Genomic DNA, 14,715 nt, shown 5'->3' on the forward strand with positions numbered 1-14,715 from the left:
CACGTTTGTGCCCCCAACCACACCAACTGCCACCGTCCACCATCCACTCTGGGGTTGGTGCCTGCCGACTTCCTGCCCGGAACACAGAGCTAGCGTGTGGCTCCTTCTCTCAAATCCTGCAGATCTCCACTCCTTGGCACCGTCTAGTGTGACCTTCCCTGACCTACTTAAAGGAGCAACTCTTTCTCCCAAACTTTCCCACCCACCCCTCTTTCTGTACACACATCACTGTTTCATTTTTCTTCACGAAACATACCCCTATTTAACATAATATGCATGTATATGTTTATGGTCCACGTTTCCCCAATAGAAAATAAGCTCTGTGGGGGCGAGGGGTTTTGTCTCTTGGGTTCACTGCTGAATCTCCAGTGAGTGACCCAAAGGAAGAGCACCTGCCTCACTGTGGGTGTTCAGTAAATATTTGCTGATTAAGTGAATGGGTGGCTGACAAATAGGTGAACAGATAATGGGTGGATAGATGGATGGATGGTGAATGGATGGATGAATGGATAAATAATGGGTGGATGGATGGATGATGGATGGATGGATGGATGGATAAATAATGGATGGATGGATGGATGGATGATGGATGGATGGATGGATGGATAACGAAAGGATGATGGATGGGTAGATGATGAATGGATGGATGGATGACGAATGGATGGATGGATAAATAATGGATGGATGGATGAATGGATGGAGGGTGGATAATGGATGGATGATCAGTGCATGGCTAAATGATGGAAGGATGGATGGTAGATGGTTGATGGATGGATGGATGGATGAATGGGTGGATGGTTAATGGATGAATAGATGGGTGTATAGGTAAATTTGGTGGGGAGTCAGGGAGGTTTCCAGGACAATGTAACACCAGAAGTGAATCTCAAGGATGTGTTGGGTAAAGAGGACTGTTTTGGAAAGAGAATGTATACCTCATGTGTCATCTTGGATAAATCACACAACTGTTTTCTCTTCTGTAATATGAAACTCATGCCTAATATTGGCAAGTCTCTGATGAGCCATAAAATTAAATGGAGTTTGGGACAATTAACACATTGTTGACCGGTCACGAATAAACTCATGTTTCTTAGCACAATATACGGCTATACAGTTTAGCATACCAAAAAAAGTTATTAAAAGTTATATAGAAGATATGTACAAAGTTTCATTTCAAATACATTAAATCTAAATAAAGTATATTGAAGTTTATTCAGATTTTTATTTTCATATTCAATTATGAAAAAATAGAGATAGCTTTTGCATAAAACTGCCAGTCACCAATGCTAAAATGAGCTAAGGGTTGTATAGGCTGATGCAAGCCAGAAAAAGGCAAGAGGAACTGTGTTTTTCTCCACAACCACCAGACTGAGTTCTGACTGCCGCAGACAGAGACGGAGGAAGCCGGGCACAATGAGGGTGGGAGCTGACTGTGTCCGTGGGACTCGGTCTTGCAGTTCAAAAAGGGGTGCTTTGGCCCTCGGCCGAAGGCAAAATCCCAAGCGACAGGACAGAACTGTCCTCCGGATTGTTCGTTCCCAAAGCAAGCCACAACTTTTCATATGCTCTCTGCCCGTGGGTAGATAATTGCATCTCTCAGTCTTAGTTTGGCTCCCTATACAATGACGTCCACAACATCTTCTCTCATTAAATGACACACTGAAAGTTTCTAGAACAATGTCTGGCACTTCAGAAGCGCACGGTCAAAGTTGGTTAAATGGAAATAGATTATTTGCATGAAGTTTACATTACCGTAGGAAAAGCCATGGGACTCCGTTCTGGAAAAAGGCAAAGAAATCCAGTTATGATTGTATATTCTGACGCTTAAGTAGAGTCATGGCTGGAAAAAAGATTTTATTTTCCAAAGAAAAAGAAAAAGGAAAACCACGATGGCCTGGAAGCAGTGGGAGCTGTGTGGTGTGTGGAAAAGTATAGGGCTTTGTGAGCTGGGCCAAGTTGCACCAAAATCCTGGGGCCCATTCACATTCCTCTGTCTTAAAGCAAATCTTAAAACTTTCTCAGCTTCAGTGTCTTTATCTTCAAAAGAGAAATAAATATATCTACCTTGCAAGGTTGTCTGTGTAGTGAAAAATGTGTACAAACCGACTAGCAAAATAGAATGAAGAGATGCTAAAGGCAAGCTAAAGACTATAGTTCATTATCATTAATATAATTAAAAATTTGGGTCTGCTTTGAAAAATTAGGGGCCATGCCAATACTAGGTGACCTGTAAGTCACTGGGTTGAAAAAATAACTCATGTGCATATACCACAAAACAGCAAGCACACTGTAGTTATTTTAGTTTATATGAGCTACTTAAATTACTTCCTGAATTTGAGGCTGAACAGATAAATTTACACTGCCCACAACCTCACTAGCAGGTTACCACATGAAAAGGGTGAAGGAAAAAGGGGACGGGGCCTTGATACCCGGGTGGTTTCATGGGAGGGAAAAGAGAGGGGAGAGTCACAAGGTAGAACCACCTTCCTTGGTGGTCACTGGAAGGCAAGAGGCCCCTCAACCCTGGGCCTCGGTGATCCATTCCATTCCTGAACACAAGGCTGCACGGCCTTGTCCAGAGGGCGACTGGCAGGGCCTTGGCCTTGGCAGAACCTGCCAGGGTCTGAAGGACCCCCAGGACATGTGTGCACATGCAGTCACACATGCTCACACACACGCACACACACAGCGGGCCAGGTCTCTCTCCTACAAGGACCAGTCATCCTCAGGGGTGTCTTCATCTCAGTGAGCTCTGGTGTCAAGCACATGGGCAACTCCTGAGTGACTCCAACAGTCTGTACAAACTGAAGGCCTTCGGGATCCTGAAATTCAAGGTCACTTCTCCATCATGGAAAGCCCCTCTCTGGGGTCAGGCCCCTGGTTCCTGTCATGGCCACTGCTAAGTGAGAACCTCCTGGAGGGGCAGACCCACTGGCTTTCTAAACCTCCTTAGATTCTGGAGGAAATGGTCCACTTTCTAGCTGGCAGTCAGAATTATGATGCATTAAGCATAGAGTCAAAAGCCAAAAAAAAAAAAAAAAAAAAAAAAATGAGAGAGAAGGCCATGGGTCTCTACTCTCCTTTACCTAAATGTTCTACATTTCTTATATTTTTTTTTAACTATGTTTAGTGATTTAAGAGAAAGAGGAAGGGAGAAAGGGAGAGAGAGAGAGAAACATTCATATGATAAAGAAATACTGATTGGTTGCCTCCATATGCACCCCTACTGGGGATCAAACCTGCAGCTAGATGTGTGTTCTGACTGGGAATCGAACCCCCAACCTTTTGGTATGTGGGACAGCACTCCAACCAACTGAGCCACACTGGCAAGGGCTATTCTACATTTTAATACCGAACCCACCACGACACAGAGCATGACAAGGGCCTGCTCCATTTCCTTGGGGATCTCTTGCCCTGCTTTTATGCCCTCCCCAGGGACCATCACTGTCTATCCTGACACCCCCAACAATGCTCCACATGCCTTAACTACAGCCCTGATAATGCAGAGCGCTGGACATGGTCATCGCCAGCCGGGCACACTGCAAGGCTTGGTTACACTGTGAGCCGTTGCTGGGCATTCATGGAGGTGCTGGGGCCAACATGAGTCTGGTACAAACCAGCCTAAGGCATCAGAAGAGCAGCGTTGTGAGAGAAGCCAAGGCATGTCCGGGAGGCTGAGCACGTGGAAGCCTTCCTACGGCTCTCCACTCTGCCCAGAGGCTGGACAGAAGCTACAAGAATGCAGGCAGGCAGGTTACTCAGCACGTTTCACTGGGCTGTGGGGCCCTGGCCTTCGGCTCCTAGGCTCTCAGAGAGAGAGAGAGAGAGAGAGAGAGAGAGAGAGAGAGAGAGAGAGAGAAAGAATTACTTTACTTAGAACCAGAGAAGGGAAACAACATGCCCGAGCTCACTCTATAAGCCAAGAACAGGCCCAAGATAAGAACCACGACCTTCTCACAATCTGCACAGCCGTCCACTTCCCCATGTTCACGCTACAGGTCCTGGTTCCTCCTCACAAGGCCAGAATGATGAGTAAGACTGAAAAACTCCCTTCTAGAACACCTCCCCCCCAAAGGCCAATGATGAAACTTGACTATAAGCCACAGTAGATCAAAAATTCCCAGCTTATTTTTAGTTCTAAGGAATTTTTTTAAAAATTACTTTGTCCCAGTGAAATTTTGGAACCCACGATTTTAAGGCTTTTTTTGCTGGTGTTGTCATTTGTGGCCAGGCATGGTCATTTGGTCTACTTCCTATTATGTAAATCGATGAGACATAAAGCTGGCTTTTGATAAGCACTAAGGTCACCACACCATCTGGTATCCAGAAGTAGGAGACTGGAAGGCCCCGCCTCAGCCTTCCCAACACCTGTGGGCTTATTATTATTATTACAGAAGAGGTCCACAAACCCTTTTTTAGAAAACTGTTTGCTCAGATGTGCGTCAGAAATTTTCAGATTTTAGAAAGGTAATGCAATACATATAGCATGTTATGTATGCCCCCGGCAGGGTCTGGTGCACTCCTCTCATGGAAACTTATTCATCCCAAGAGGGATAAATAAAAAGCATCCAGATACACCTCTTTTTACTGCACTTCACTTTATCATGCTTCCAGATATTACATTTTTTACAAATTTGAACGTGTGTGGTAACCCCCACCGCCTTTGCTCAATTTGGGTCTCTGTTTCACATTTTGGCAATTCTTGCGATATTTAAAATTTTTTCATCACCGTTAATTTGCTGTATTGACCCACGATCAGATATCTTTAATGCTACCTTTGTAACTGTGTTGGGGTACCACAAACTGCACCCATATTAGATGGCAAACTTAACAGCTAACTGCTGGATGTGTTCTGAGTGCTCCCCCTTCTCTCTCCCTCTGCTTGGGCCTTCCTGTGCCCTCAGACACAATAATATTCAAAGCAGACCAATGAACAACCCTACAATGGCCTCGGAGGGTTCAAGTCAAAGGAAGAATGGCATATCCCTCACTCTAAAAAAGCTAGAGATGATTAACTTAGCGAGGGAGGCTGCTGAAAGCCAAGACAGGACCAAAGGTAGGCCTCTTGCACCAATTAGCCAAGCTGTGAATCAAAGGAAAAGTTCTTGAAGGAAATGAAAAGCTACTCCAGTGAATACAGGGGGGATAAGGAGCCTTACTGTTGATAAGGAAGAAGCTGTAGGGGCCTGGAGAGAAGGGCAAACCAGCCGCAACACTCTGCTAAGCCAAGGCTTACCCCAGAGCAAGGCTCTCACCCTCTGCAATTCTGTGGTGGCCGAGAGAGGCAAGGAAGCTGCAGGGGGAAGACAAGAAGTTGGCAGAGGCTGGGTTCCCGAGGCGTAAGGTAAGAACCTGTCTCCATAACATAGACATGCCAGGCAAAGCACCAAGGACTGGTGTAGAAGCTGCAGCAGGATATCTAGAAGCTTTAACTAAGACAACTCATAAAGGTGGCTACACAAAACAATCTCTTCTCAATGTAGATGAAAAAGCGGCCTGATATTGGAAGAGGTCATCTCGGACTCTCAGAGCGAGACAGGAGACATCGATGCCTGCGTCAGTGCTTAAGGGACAGGCTTAATGCAACTACTGACTTTAAATTGCAGCCAATGCTCATTTGCTATTCTGAAGATCTTAGGGCCCTTAAGAATTATACTAAACCTAGTCTGCCTGTGCTCAATAAATGGAGCAACGAAGCCCTGGTGGCAGGACATCTATTTACCACATGGTTTACTAAATATTTCAAGCCACGGTTGAGACCTACTGCTCAGAAAAACAGATTCCTTTTCAAATATTACAGCTCATTAACAATGCACCTGGTCACCCAAGAGCTCTGATGATGGGGTACAAGGAGATTAATGTTGTTTCTATGCCTGCTAACACAACATCCATTCTGCAACCCATGGATCAAAGAGTAATTTTGGTTTCAAGTCTTATTATTTTAGAAATATTTATTATAGCTAGGCTCTAGCTGCCATAGACTGTGATTCCTCTGATGGATCTAGGCAAAGTAAATTGAAAACCTTCTGGAAAGAATTCATCATTCTAGTGCCATTAAGAGGATCTGTGATTCATGGGAAGAGATAAAATATCAACATGAACAGGAGTTTGGAAGTCGGTTCCAACCCTCTGGATGACTTTGAGAAATTCCAGACCTCAGCGAAGGAAGTAACTACAGATGTGGTCGCAACAGCGAGAGAACGAGAGTTAGAAGTGGGGCCTGAAGACGTGACTTAATTGCAATCTCGTGATCAAACTTTAAAGGACGAGCAACGGCTTCTTATGGATGAGAAAAGAGAGCGGTTTCTTGTGATGAAATCCACCCTCGGCAAAGAAGCTGTGAAGATTGCTGAAATGATAGCCAAGAAGTTAGGATATTACAAAAAGTTAATCGATAAAGCAGTGGCTTGAGAGGACTGATTCCAGTTTTGAAGGAAGTTCTATTGTAGGTAAAATGCTACCAAACAGCATCACATGCCTCAGAAAAGTTGTTTGTAAAAGAAAGGGGCCATCAATGAGGCAAATTTCATTATGGTCTTATTTGAAAAGATTGCTGAAAAGAAAAAAGAAAAAGTGGCCACAGCTACCCCAATTTTCAGTGGGCAGCAATCAACACTGAGGTAAGACCCTCCACCAGCAAAAAGATTACAACTCACTGAAGGCTCAGACGATGGTGACCTTTTTTAGAAAGTGTTTTTTGAAGTATATACATCCTTTTTAGACATAATGTTATTGCACACTTAATAGACGACAGTAATTGACAATTTTGTGTGACTCCCTTTATTGCGATACGTGTTTTATTAAGACGCTCTAGAAGTAAACCCGCAGTATGTCCAAGGTTTGCCTGTGAATAGTTTTGTGTACAATCAGGCCAGCCTTTGCCTCCAACTGAGCTATGAAAAAATGAAATGTTCAGAGTATTTTGGATTTATTAAAAAGGGAATGTCAGAAAATAGTTTGTGATCTCATTTAATTCTGAAGGACTCAAGGGCCCAGATTTGAAACCTCAACACTGCAGAAAACACACACACACACACACACACACACACACACACTTACACAATAAGAAAAAGATCGATCATATAGTAAGCGCAATGCTGGATGCTGACCGGAATCGTTATCCTTGCTGCCCTCCAATAAACATCATATCCAAGATAAAATATGAAATGAAGGCTCACACACTGGCTACAGAGGTCCAGAGGAGTAGACATGGAGGGCTTTGCGCCGGGCAATTCAGGAATGTGTCTATCAGAGAAAGGATGGGTTCCCTGCCCTTTTCCACCCAAACAACAAAGGAGGAGCCTCAAGGAACTGGCAATCGCTTTTCAAACACATTTTCTTCAAAGATGAGGCAAAAAGAAAGACTGACATATGTTTCACTTAGTCTTTGCAATATTCCTCCCGGGCCACAAATATTATTAACTTCAGTTCACAGGCCTGAAGAATTTTCCACAGGGGAGGCAGGATTGCCGGCACTGTTTTCCGTTTGCGGCCAGAGCACCCAGAACGTCTAGAGCACAGGCCACCTCTCTGGATTTCAAAGAGTTGTAGTCCTGTTGCAGCTTTTATAAGGCTGAATTCTTATAAAAGCCTCGGAAAAGCCTTTGATTTGGGTTTCCCTCAGACTGTCTCTCTGTCTCTCCACCTATGTATCTATCCATCATCGATCTACCTTTTTCTTGACCTCAGTTTCTATAAAACAGAGTAATTAGACTAATGGTGTTTTTCCAGTTTTGGTGGCTTAGGAGTCTGCCATTCTGTGAGCGGAGACCAGCCAGCCCTGTGTTCCTATGACCTCCAACTGTCCCAGGGAGGGGTATGAAAAATAAGTTCCACACAACCTGCCTCGAGGGGTGGGGGGCTCCTCAGCTCAGCCCGGCCACGGGCTGCACACAGCCGAGCCTCCGCTCATTTCTGCCGGGTGGCATATTCTCAGATGCAATGAGCTGAGCAGAGGACACCCTCAAAGGACATGTGTCCAAAGCCAGAGAGACTGGTCACAGGGAAGCTTAAAACACAGCTATATTTTATTTTATTTTATTTTAAATTTAAGGTGTGCAGGCACATCTGGCTCTTTGAGATGAGAATTCTACCCAAGACACATGCATATTAATTGATTTGACACATTCACAGCTCTCGTTTCTAGTGTGGGTGGCGGAGAAAGATCAGGCTTTCAGGGCTACATAGATGTGGTTTCAGACACCAGCCACGACGCAACCTTCCACCTGAGGAGGTGACACTATGTGAGTCCCTTAACACGTCTGGACTTCATGTCCAAAGCTCTTCAGAGAATTGCTAAAAATGGCTATGAAATGTTTGTGATCCCTCCTGCATGCCTACATGGCTCAGGGGTGGTGCTGCCCACATTTGACCAAGGGGAACACAAGGCCCAGAGACACATGACTGGCCAAAGCTCAGGCTGCTTGGTTGTGGGCCGTATGGGTGCAAGACCCTGGGTCCTCTAGGACTCTCTGCTCCCCACTGACCGAGCATGCTACCTCTTTCCTCCAGGCACCTGGGACGTTACCCAGCGGGAAAGTGAGCGCTTGGCGGTGTGTTGAGGCAGTTGTGTGTTTGGCATTATTCCTCATGATCCTAAACGCATTGTACATTTTAATGTACTCTAAGACCTAGAAATCGTCAAGCCAAATTATTGTTTTCAAGGACATTAACTTAAAGCAAGAGCACATTGCAGTAACGAAGGCATCTGTGAGGTCAAGCCCTCCATAACCGTGACCGTGGAGGGTCTAGGCCACGGCAGGAAGCTGGTCACTTTCTTCCCCACCTCTGCTGGGCTCCTGCACCCCTTTTCTCTCCCCTTTCTGTCATCGGCCTTGACTTCCAGTCATTTATCAGACGCTCAACAAGAATGCGGTTCCCTTTCGGGGAGGGAGAGCCAGGTTTCTCCTCGCTCTGAGAAAAGGCTTTGCGAACACACTTGGCTGTCCCCATCCCCAGCTCTGTCTCGGCAGCTCTGCTGACAATCAGAGGCTGCCAGCTTCGGCTGCTTCTCCTGTCACTCAGGGGAAGGAGTCCAAGGGCTTATTGGAATCATAGGCCAGATATGGAAGAGCCCTTGTAAGTTACGAAATCCAACCTTCCACGGTGAAACTGAAGTAGAGACCTGCTCCACGTCCACTCAGGCAGTGAGGAGCAGAGCCCATCCTGGGCCATGAAGTCCTTCAGGCCGCGTGCTTTGCTGTCGCATGCCACCCCTCCCTGCCACATGTCAGATGTAATTCACGCACTCCACAGGTCACGCCCACGGGAAAGAAGATGGGCTGGGCTTCACTGAGTGGAGACAATGACATTTCCAGATTCCCCCTGTCCCCCTGCACTCTGCATGACCCTTGCCAAGCTCCACCTGGATCCCTGCTTCCTCCTCTGCCTCCCTGCGGAGTGGGAGCTGCTTGCGGGCAGGAAAAATGCCATACTGATCATGGTGTCCTATCCCGAGCAGCACAGGCTGAAGAATCCACCCTGGACACATTTGTCAAACGAATGAATGAACGATCTCATTTTTATGCTTGATCCATCATAAAACTGCAATTAAACTCTTTGGGGACACTGCATTCCCCAGTTTCATTTTAAAGATCTAATTATCCATGCCACATAGAATTTTTATTAGCGAGGGAAGTCATTAAATAAGCAGACACCAGACGCAGGCCCGAGATAATTGCAAATAGAGACGCATCTGTCCGCAGAGCCCAGGTGGACCTGGTAAGCTCACTGCTGGCAAACAGGGCACCTGTTTTCCAGCACCTGGAGTCTCTGGGACAATGGGCTGCTTACACCAGGCAAATCAGGCTTCTGAGTTCCCTAAGAAAGCTTAGTGAGCGATTCTGCAATTGCTTTTCAATACCCCCTTCTTCCTCCTAGCCAGCAGTTAAACAGCCTGAATCTGAGGAACCGTCCACCTCACCTTCTGTCCTTCTTGCTTCCCTCTCTAGACCCCTGGGATGTCCCTGCCATGCTCTCCCTTCACGCGTTCAGTTACGAAATCAGTTCACTTTCTTTCAGCAATGAACCAGCAGGCCATTCCTGTGCGAAGAACGCTACTTCCAACATCATCGGTTTCCTCCTAACTCAGACATGTCCCGCTCCTCCTCTATTCATCACTCTAGAAAAGAGGCCTCAGCCAACTGCACAAAGCCTTGTTAATGCCGTGCTGAGTGCAAAACCCTAATAAAGCCTCTAAATGTTTACTACGAGTCTGAGTTACAACACTGACCGGTTCTACCCCCATTAAAACCGGCTCACATTCTTCACACACAATTATTTTAGGTCACTGACACGCCAGCCAAGGAAATGACAAGACTGTGCGCCATGGTACAAAGAGCGAGCAGGACCCAGTTTTAAATTCTGGCCCTGCCACTTACTAAATGCTGGACTCTGTGCAAGAGACCGCACCTTGCCTGGTTCCCTCAGGGGATGATAATACGAATGCCAAAAAGCTGAGCCGATGATTTGGAAAAAAGGTAAATACGCATATATATGGTAACTTCAAAAGAAAACAAAAGGAAGCAAAACATGCCCAGAATAAAAAAATATTGGAGCACTTACTTTAAAGCATTTTTTTGATGGAGGAACCAAAAATACACAATGGGGCAAGGGACAGTCTCTTCAATAAATGGCGTTGAGAACTCTGGACAGCCACGTGCAAAAGAACGGTGCTGGACCACAATCTTACATCATACACAAGCATTAACTCAAAATGCAATTAACACCTTGAATGCTAAGACCCAAACCATGAAACTCCTTAGAACAAAACACAAAAGACATGCGTCTTGGTGATGCGTTTTTGGATTTGACACCAAAGCAAAGGCAACAAAAGCGAAAATAAACACGTGGAACTACATCACATTATATCATCCACACAGATAGTAACGTGTTTTTAAAATTCAGGGCATTTGTTGCCATTTGAAATGTGTTCCTCTTTGAGAAAACAAAGGCGCTGGTGAGGTGCACCGAGTCCTGGTGTTGCAGAACATAGCTTATCTGGTAAGAGATAAATAATGCAAAGATTAACCAGCAGTGTGCGGAACCTGAGCATGGGGGATTTTTAACCTTCCCAGATAATAAATGGAGCTCCGGATGCCAGAATTCATCCAAAGAGCTTCCCACCACGTTTCTAAGAGGACCCAGAGGCCCAGTAACTGAGAACTCTTCTAATCAATAGAACTAAATAATAGCACGTCTACCATGAGGTGGGCACCATGCCAGACCCTTTAAATACATAAGATCATTTACTTCTTAGAAGGCAAGTATCGTTATTGCCATTTTACAGATACGAGAACTGAGGCTCAGAGAGGTCACTCTTTCAGAGTCTCCCAGCTAGGACGTAACAGTAGTAGAGTCTGAACTCAAAATCCACTCCTTCCACTCACCATGCAGCTCCCTGAGAAAGGATTTGAATCAAGATGAAAGAGGAACCAGAGGCTACTATGAGCGGGTGAGTCAAAACTCAGCGAGGAAGGCAGGGCTGGCTCCCTGCCACCTGCCTCTCTCCGGTCCCTGCTCACAGAGCTGAATGAGGAGTTCTGGGGCAATCAGCCCATCACTGTGCGGGCCAGACGAGGCCTTGCCAAGCAGGCAGGGGAGGGACGGCCATCTTTCCGCCACAAAGCACAGGCTGCCTGATTCCACCTTAATGGGGGACCAGTCAAGTCACCATCCCTGGGCCCCCCGTCACCCTGCCTTTTCCCTTCTCACACCACCTCTCTGAATTCATTAATTACAAGGATCTCGTTCCATGTCCATCTTCACCCCCAGACCACAGGCTCTGATTTTTTTTTAAGCCCCAGTTCCCAAAACTATATTTGGTACAGATAAGTAGATGCTCGATTAGTCTAAGGTGCATAGATAAAGGGACAAGTTCAATATGAAGGCTGGACAAGATGACTACAGAATGCCTCTAACCCTGAGATTTTAGATCACTTCTCAATCTCTCATCAGTGGTCCAGAGTCCCTTTAACAGTGAGACCTCCCAACAGAAAGAGGATGTTACGGGTTCTTCAGCTTTCAGCGTTTCAAAGCATTCTATAAGCTACACCATTCCATCCTACCAGGACACGCAAACGTCAGGACAGAGGCTGTCAACCTCGTTTTAAAGACTGAAACTGAGGCCCAGAGTTTGACCTTGAGGCTTTTCATGTTACCATAATGCTTTTTCAGCTCCTTCTTAAAAGCCTGGAGGATGGGCAATGGGAAGGGAGAGAGGGGAGGGAGTGGGGAAAGAGAGGAGGGTGCAATGAAGGGAAATATAAAAGGGAAGAGCAGGGGCAGCTCTTCTGGAGTCTCACGGTTGATAGTGGGCGACCCTATGGCCTGGTGCTGAACGAGGGCTGGCTTGGAGAGACCGATGGGCTGGCTGTGTCCCTGACTCATCTGGCTGCATCTAGTAAAAGCAAACCCAAGGCTTCACAGTGCTGAGTAAAAACAGGAAGTCCCAAGTGGCCTCGCTCTCCTCTCAACTTAGGTCCCAACTTGGGGTCAAGGGATCTGACAGGCAGCTCCCCGGCAGCTGGCCTCCATGTGAGTCTGGCAGCACACCGAGGGGCAAAGAAACTGGGGACCACTTTCCCATGAGTCCCCCCAGAATATGGGTTTAGGGGGCTTTGCTGTCCTTCTGGGAGCAGGACCAGGAATCCCACCCACAGGGCGGAAAACCAGAGAGATGCCAGCTCCATCTCCGCTCCGTTCATTTAACAAAATGAGCATGGTGTGCTAAAAGCGGGGTGACCTCAGGGAGGCAGCTCACTGCAGAGCGGGGACAGCCCCTACCCCACAGGGCTGCCATAAAGAGGAAAGGAAATAACACCAGTGAGCTCCTCCACCACCCCTGACAACCCATTATCAGCACCAAGGCAGGATGCTGCCAACTGGGTGCCTGGGACTGTGGTGCTGCGAACATGCCCCCTCCCCAGAGCTGGGGGCAGGAGGGAGTGTGGGCAGTTCTGTCCCCACTTCTTTGCCCTAGTTTTCCCTCCCAGGAGCCCAGGGCCAGGATGAGGTGAAGTTCTGCCAGCCCCCAGCCTGGGCCCAGTGCCCATGTTTATGACTGTTTATTTCAGAGCCAGTAGAAAGGAGATATTAAAGCCATAAAAGACAGGGCAACAGACCAATAAAAACCAGCTCCCAGAAGAGTCAGAAGGAGGAAGGGAGGCAAAACTGTCACCATAGCAACACAAGACAGTCGGAAGCATGCAGGAAAAACAGCCCCTGCTCTCTACCTCCTCTCTTCACAGCAAAGAGAGCCCTGAGACCCTGCTCGCTCGGAGCTCAGGGAAAGCCCTGCCCCCCCACCCCCACCCCGCCCAGAAGCCCAGGTGGGCCTGGCCAGCCGCCACCCTCCCTCATGCGGGTCCAGCATGGCCCCAGCCCAGCGCTCTGTGTTCCGGGGACTCAATGCGGTGCACATGGTCCAGCCCCAGTCAGAGTGATGGTGACTGGAGGAAGGGGAAAAGTTTCGAACAGGGAAAGGAAGGAGGGCCACAGAGCTGTAGGGGAGACCGAGGCCCGGAACACCAGCCCTGGGTTCCCCAGGGAGCAAGTGGGGGGAAACAAGGGTGTGGGAGGGGAGATGAGGCCAGGAGCCGGGGCCCCCTCTGGGCTGAACCCTGCACTTCCACCGCAGTGGCTGGGGAAATCCTGGGGGTCGTGGGTGGGGTCAGCAAATAGCTTTGGAGGTCTTAATGATGAAGCTTTTGGTCCTGGTCTCTGGGGCTACTGGCCAGCGAGCCTGGAGAGCTTGGAGGAGGACCCAGGGGCCAGCTGGCCCATTTTGACAGAGGCTTCTCGGCCCTTCAGCTGGCAGGCAAGACAGGTGTCTCCACCAAACAGCATGGCTGGCCTGGGACCAGCCCTTTGGGAAGCGGGGAGAATTGTTCCCAAAGCTCAGGATCCATAAAGTCAGTCCTTTTCGGCAGACGGGGAGAGGAGGGCAGGGGAGGGGGATGGCCGGGAGGCCTGGGTCCCAGGCACGGCAGCCTGCTGCCCGGCTGAGAATCTCCGGGGCAGGTGGCAGCCGACGGGCCCAGGTGTGCAGGCCCCGGGGAGGGCTCATCCCTGCCTCTGGGGCCGTAGGGATTGGTGGGAAACCGGGTCCCTCCCGGTGGGAAAGGGGAAGCAGACGGCTGGGGCCCGCTAAAGAATGGCTTTGGAGCTACCTGGGGGTGAGGGTTGGGGGGTGAGTGGCTGAGGGGCGCGGGGGTGACCTGGCGCATCAGCAGGCTGTCTCCGGGGAGAAGGGGCCGTGGGGCGCAGAGATGGCCGTTTGGACGGAGATCGCAGCAGAAGGGCTAAAGGACTGGGTCCTGGACGCTCCCTCCCGCCCGCCGCCAAGGCTGCACGGGCGTCGGGAGCGGAGGAAGGATGGCAGGGGCGCCCAGACGCCTCGCGAGCCCCCTTCCCTGGAGACCCCCGGCCGCGCCCCCGCCGAGCCCGCGCCGCGCTCACCGGAGCCGCCGCCGCCGCCGCCGCCGCCGCCGCCCGTCCGCCGCTGCCCCAGCCGCCGCGCTGTGGACGCCTCTCCCGCGGCCGCTGCAGCCTGCGAGACGGTGCCGGAGCCCCGCCCCGGTCCGCCCAGCCCCGCCCCCGGCCCCGCCCAGCCCCCGCCCCGGCCCGCTCCCAGCCCCGCCCCCAGCCCGGCCCGCCCTGGCCCCCGGGGATCCCACCCCCGTGGTCACCCGGCCTGGTCCCGCCTGTGCCCGGGAGCCG

General features: G+C 49.0%; 1 protein-coding gene across 1 annotated transcript in view; it reads right to left on the bottom strand.

Annotated features, from left to right (window-relative positions):
- Positions 1–14,498, bottom strand: part of CYRIA (CYFIP related Rac1 interactor A) — a 96,966-nt gene extending 82,468 nt beyond the window's left edge. Inside the window, exon 1 of the mRNA XM_090280935.1 lies at positions 14,455–14,498. The gene's annotated coding sequence lies outside the window, so the exon portion shown is untranslated. The remainder of the gene's footprint in view (positions 1–14,454) is intronic.
- Positions 14,499–14,715: the final 217 nt, after the last annotated feature.

The sequence above is a fragment of the Furipterus horrens genome, unplaced genomic scaffold, assembly GCF_987537825.1.
Source record: "Furipterus horrens unplaced genomic scaffold, mFurHor1.1.pri manual_scaffold_6, whole genome shotgun sequence".
Lineage (NCBI taxonomy): Eukaryota > Metazoa > Chordata > Mammalia > Chiroptera > Furipteridae > Furipterus > Furipterus horrens.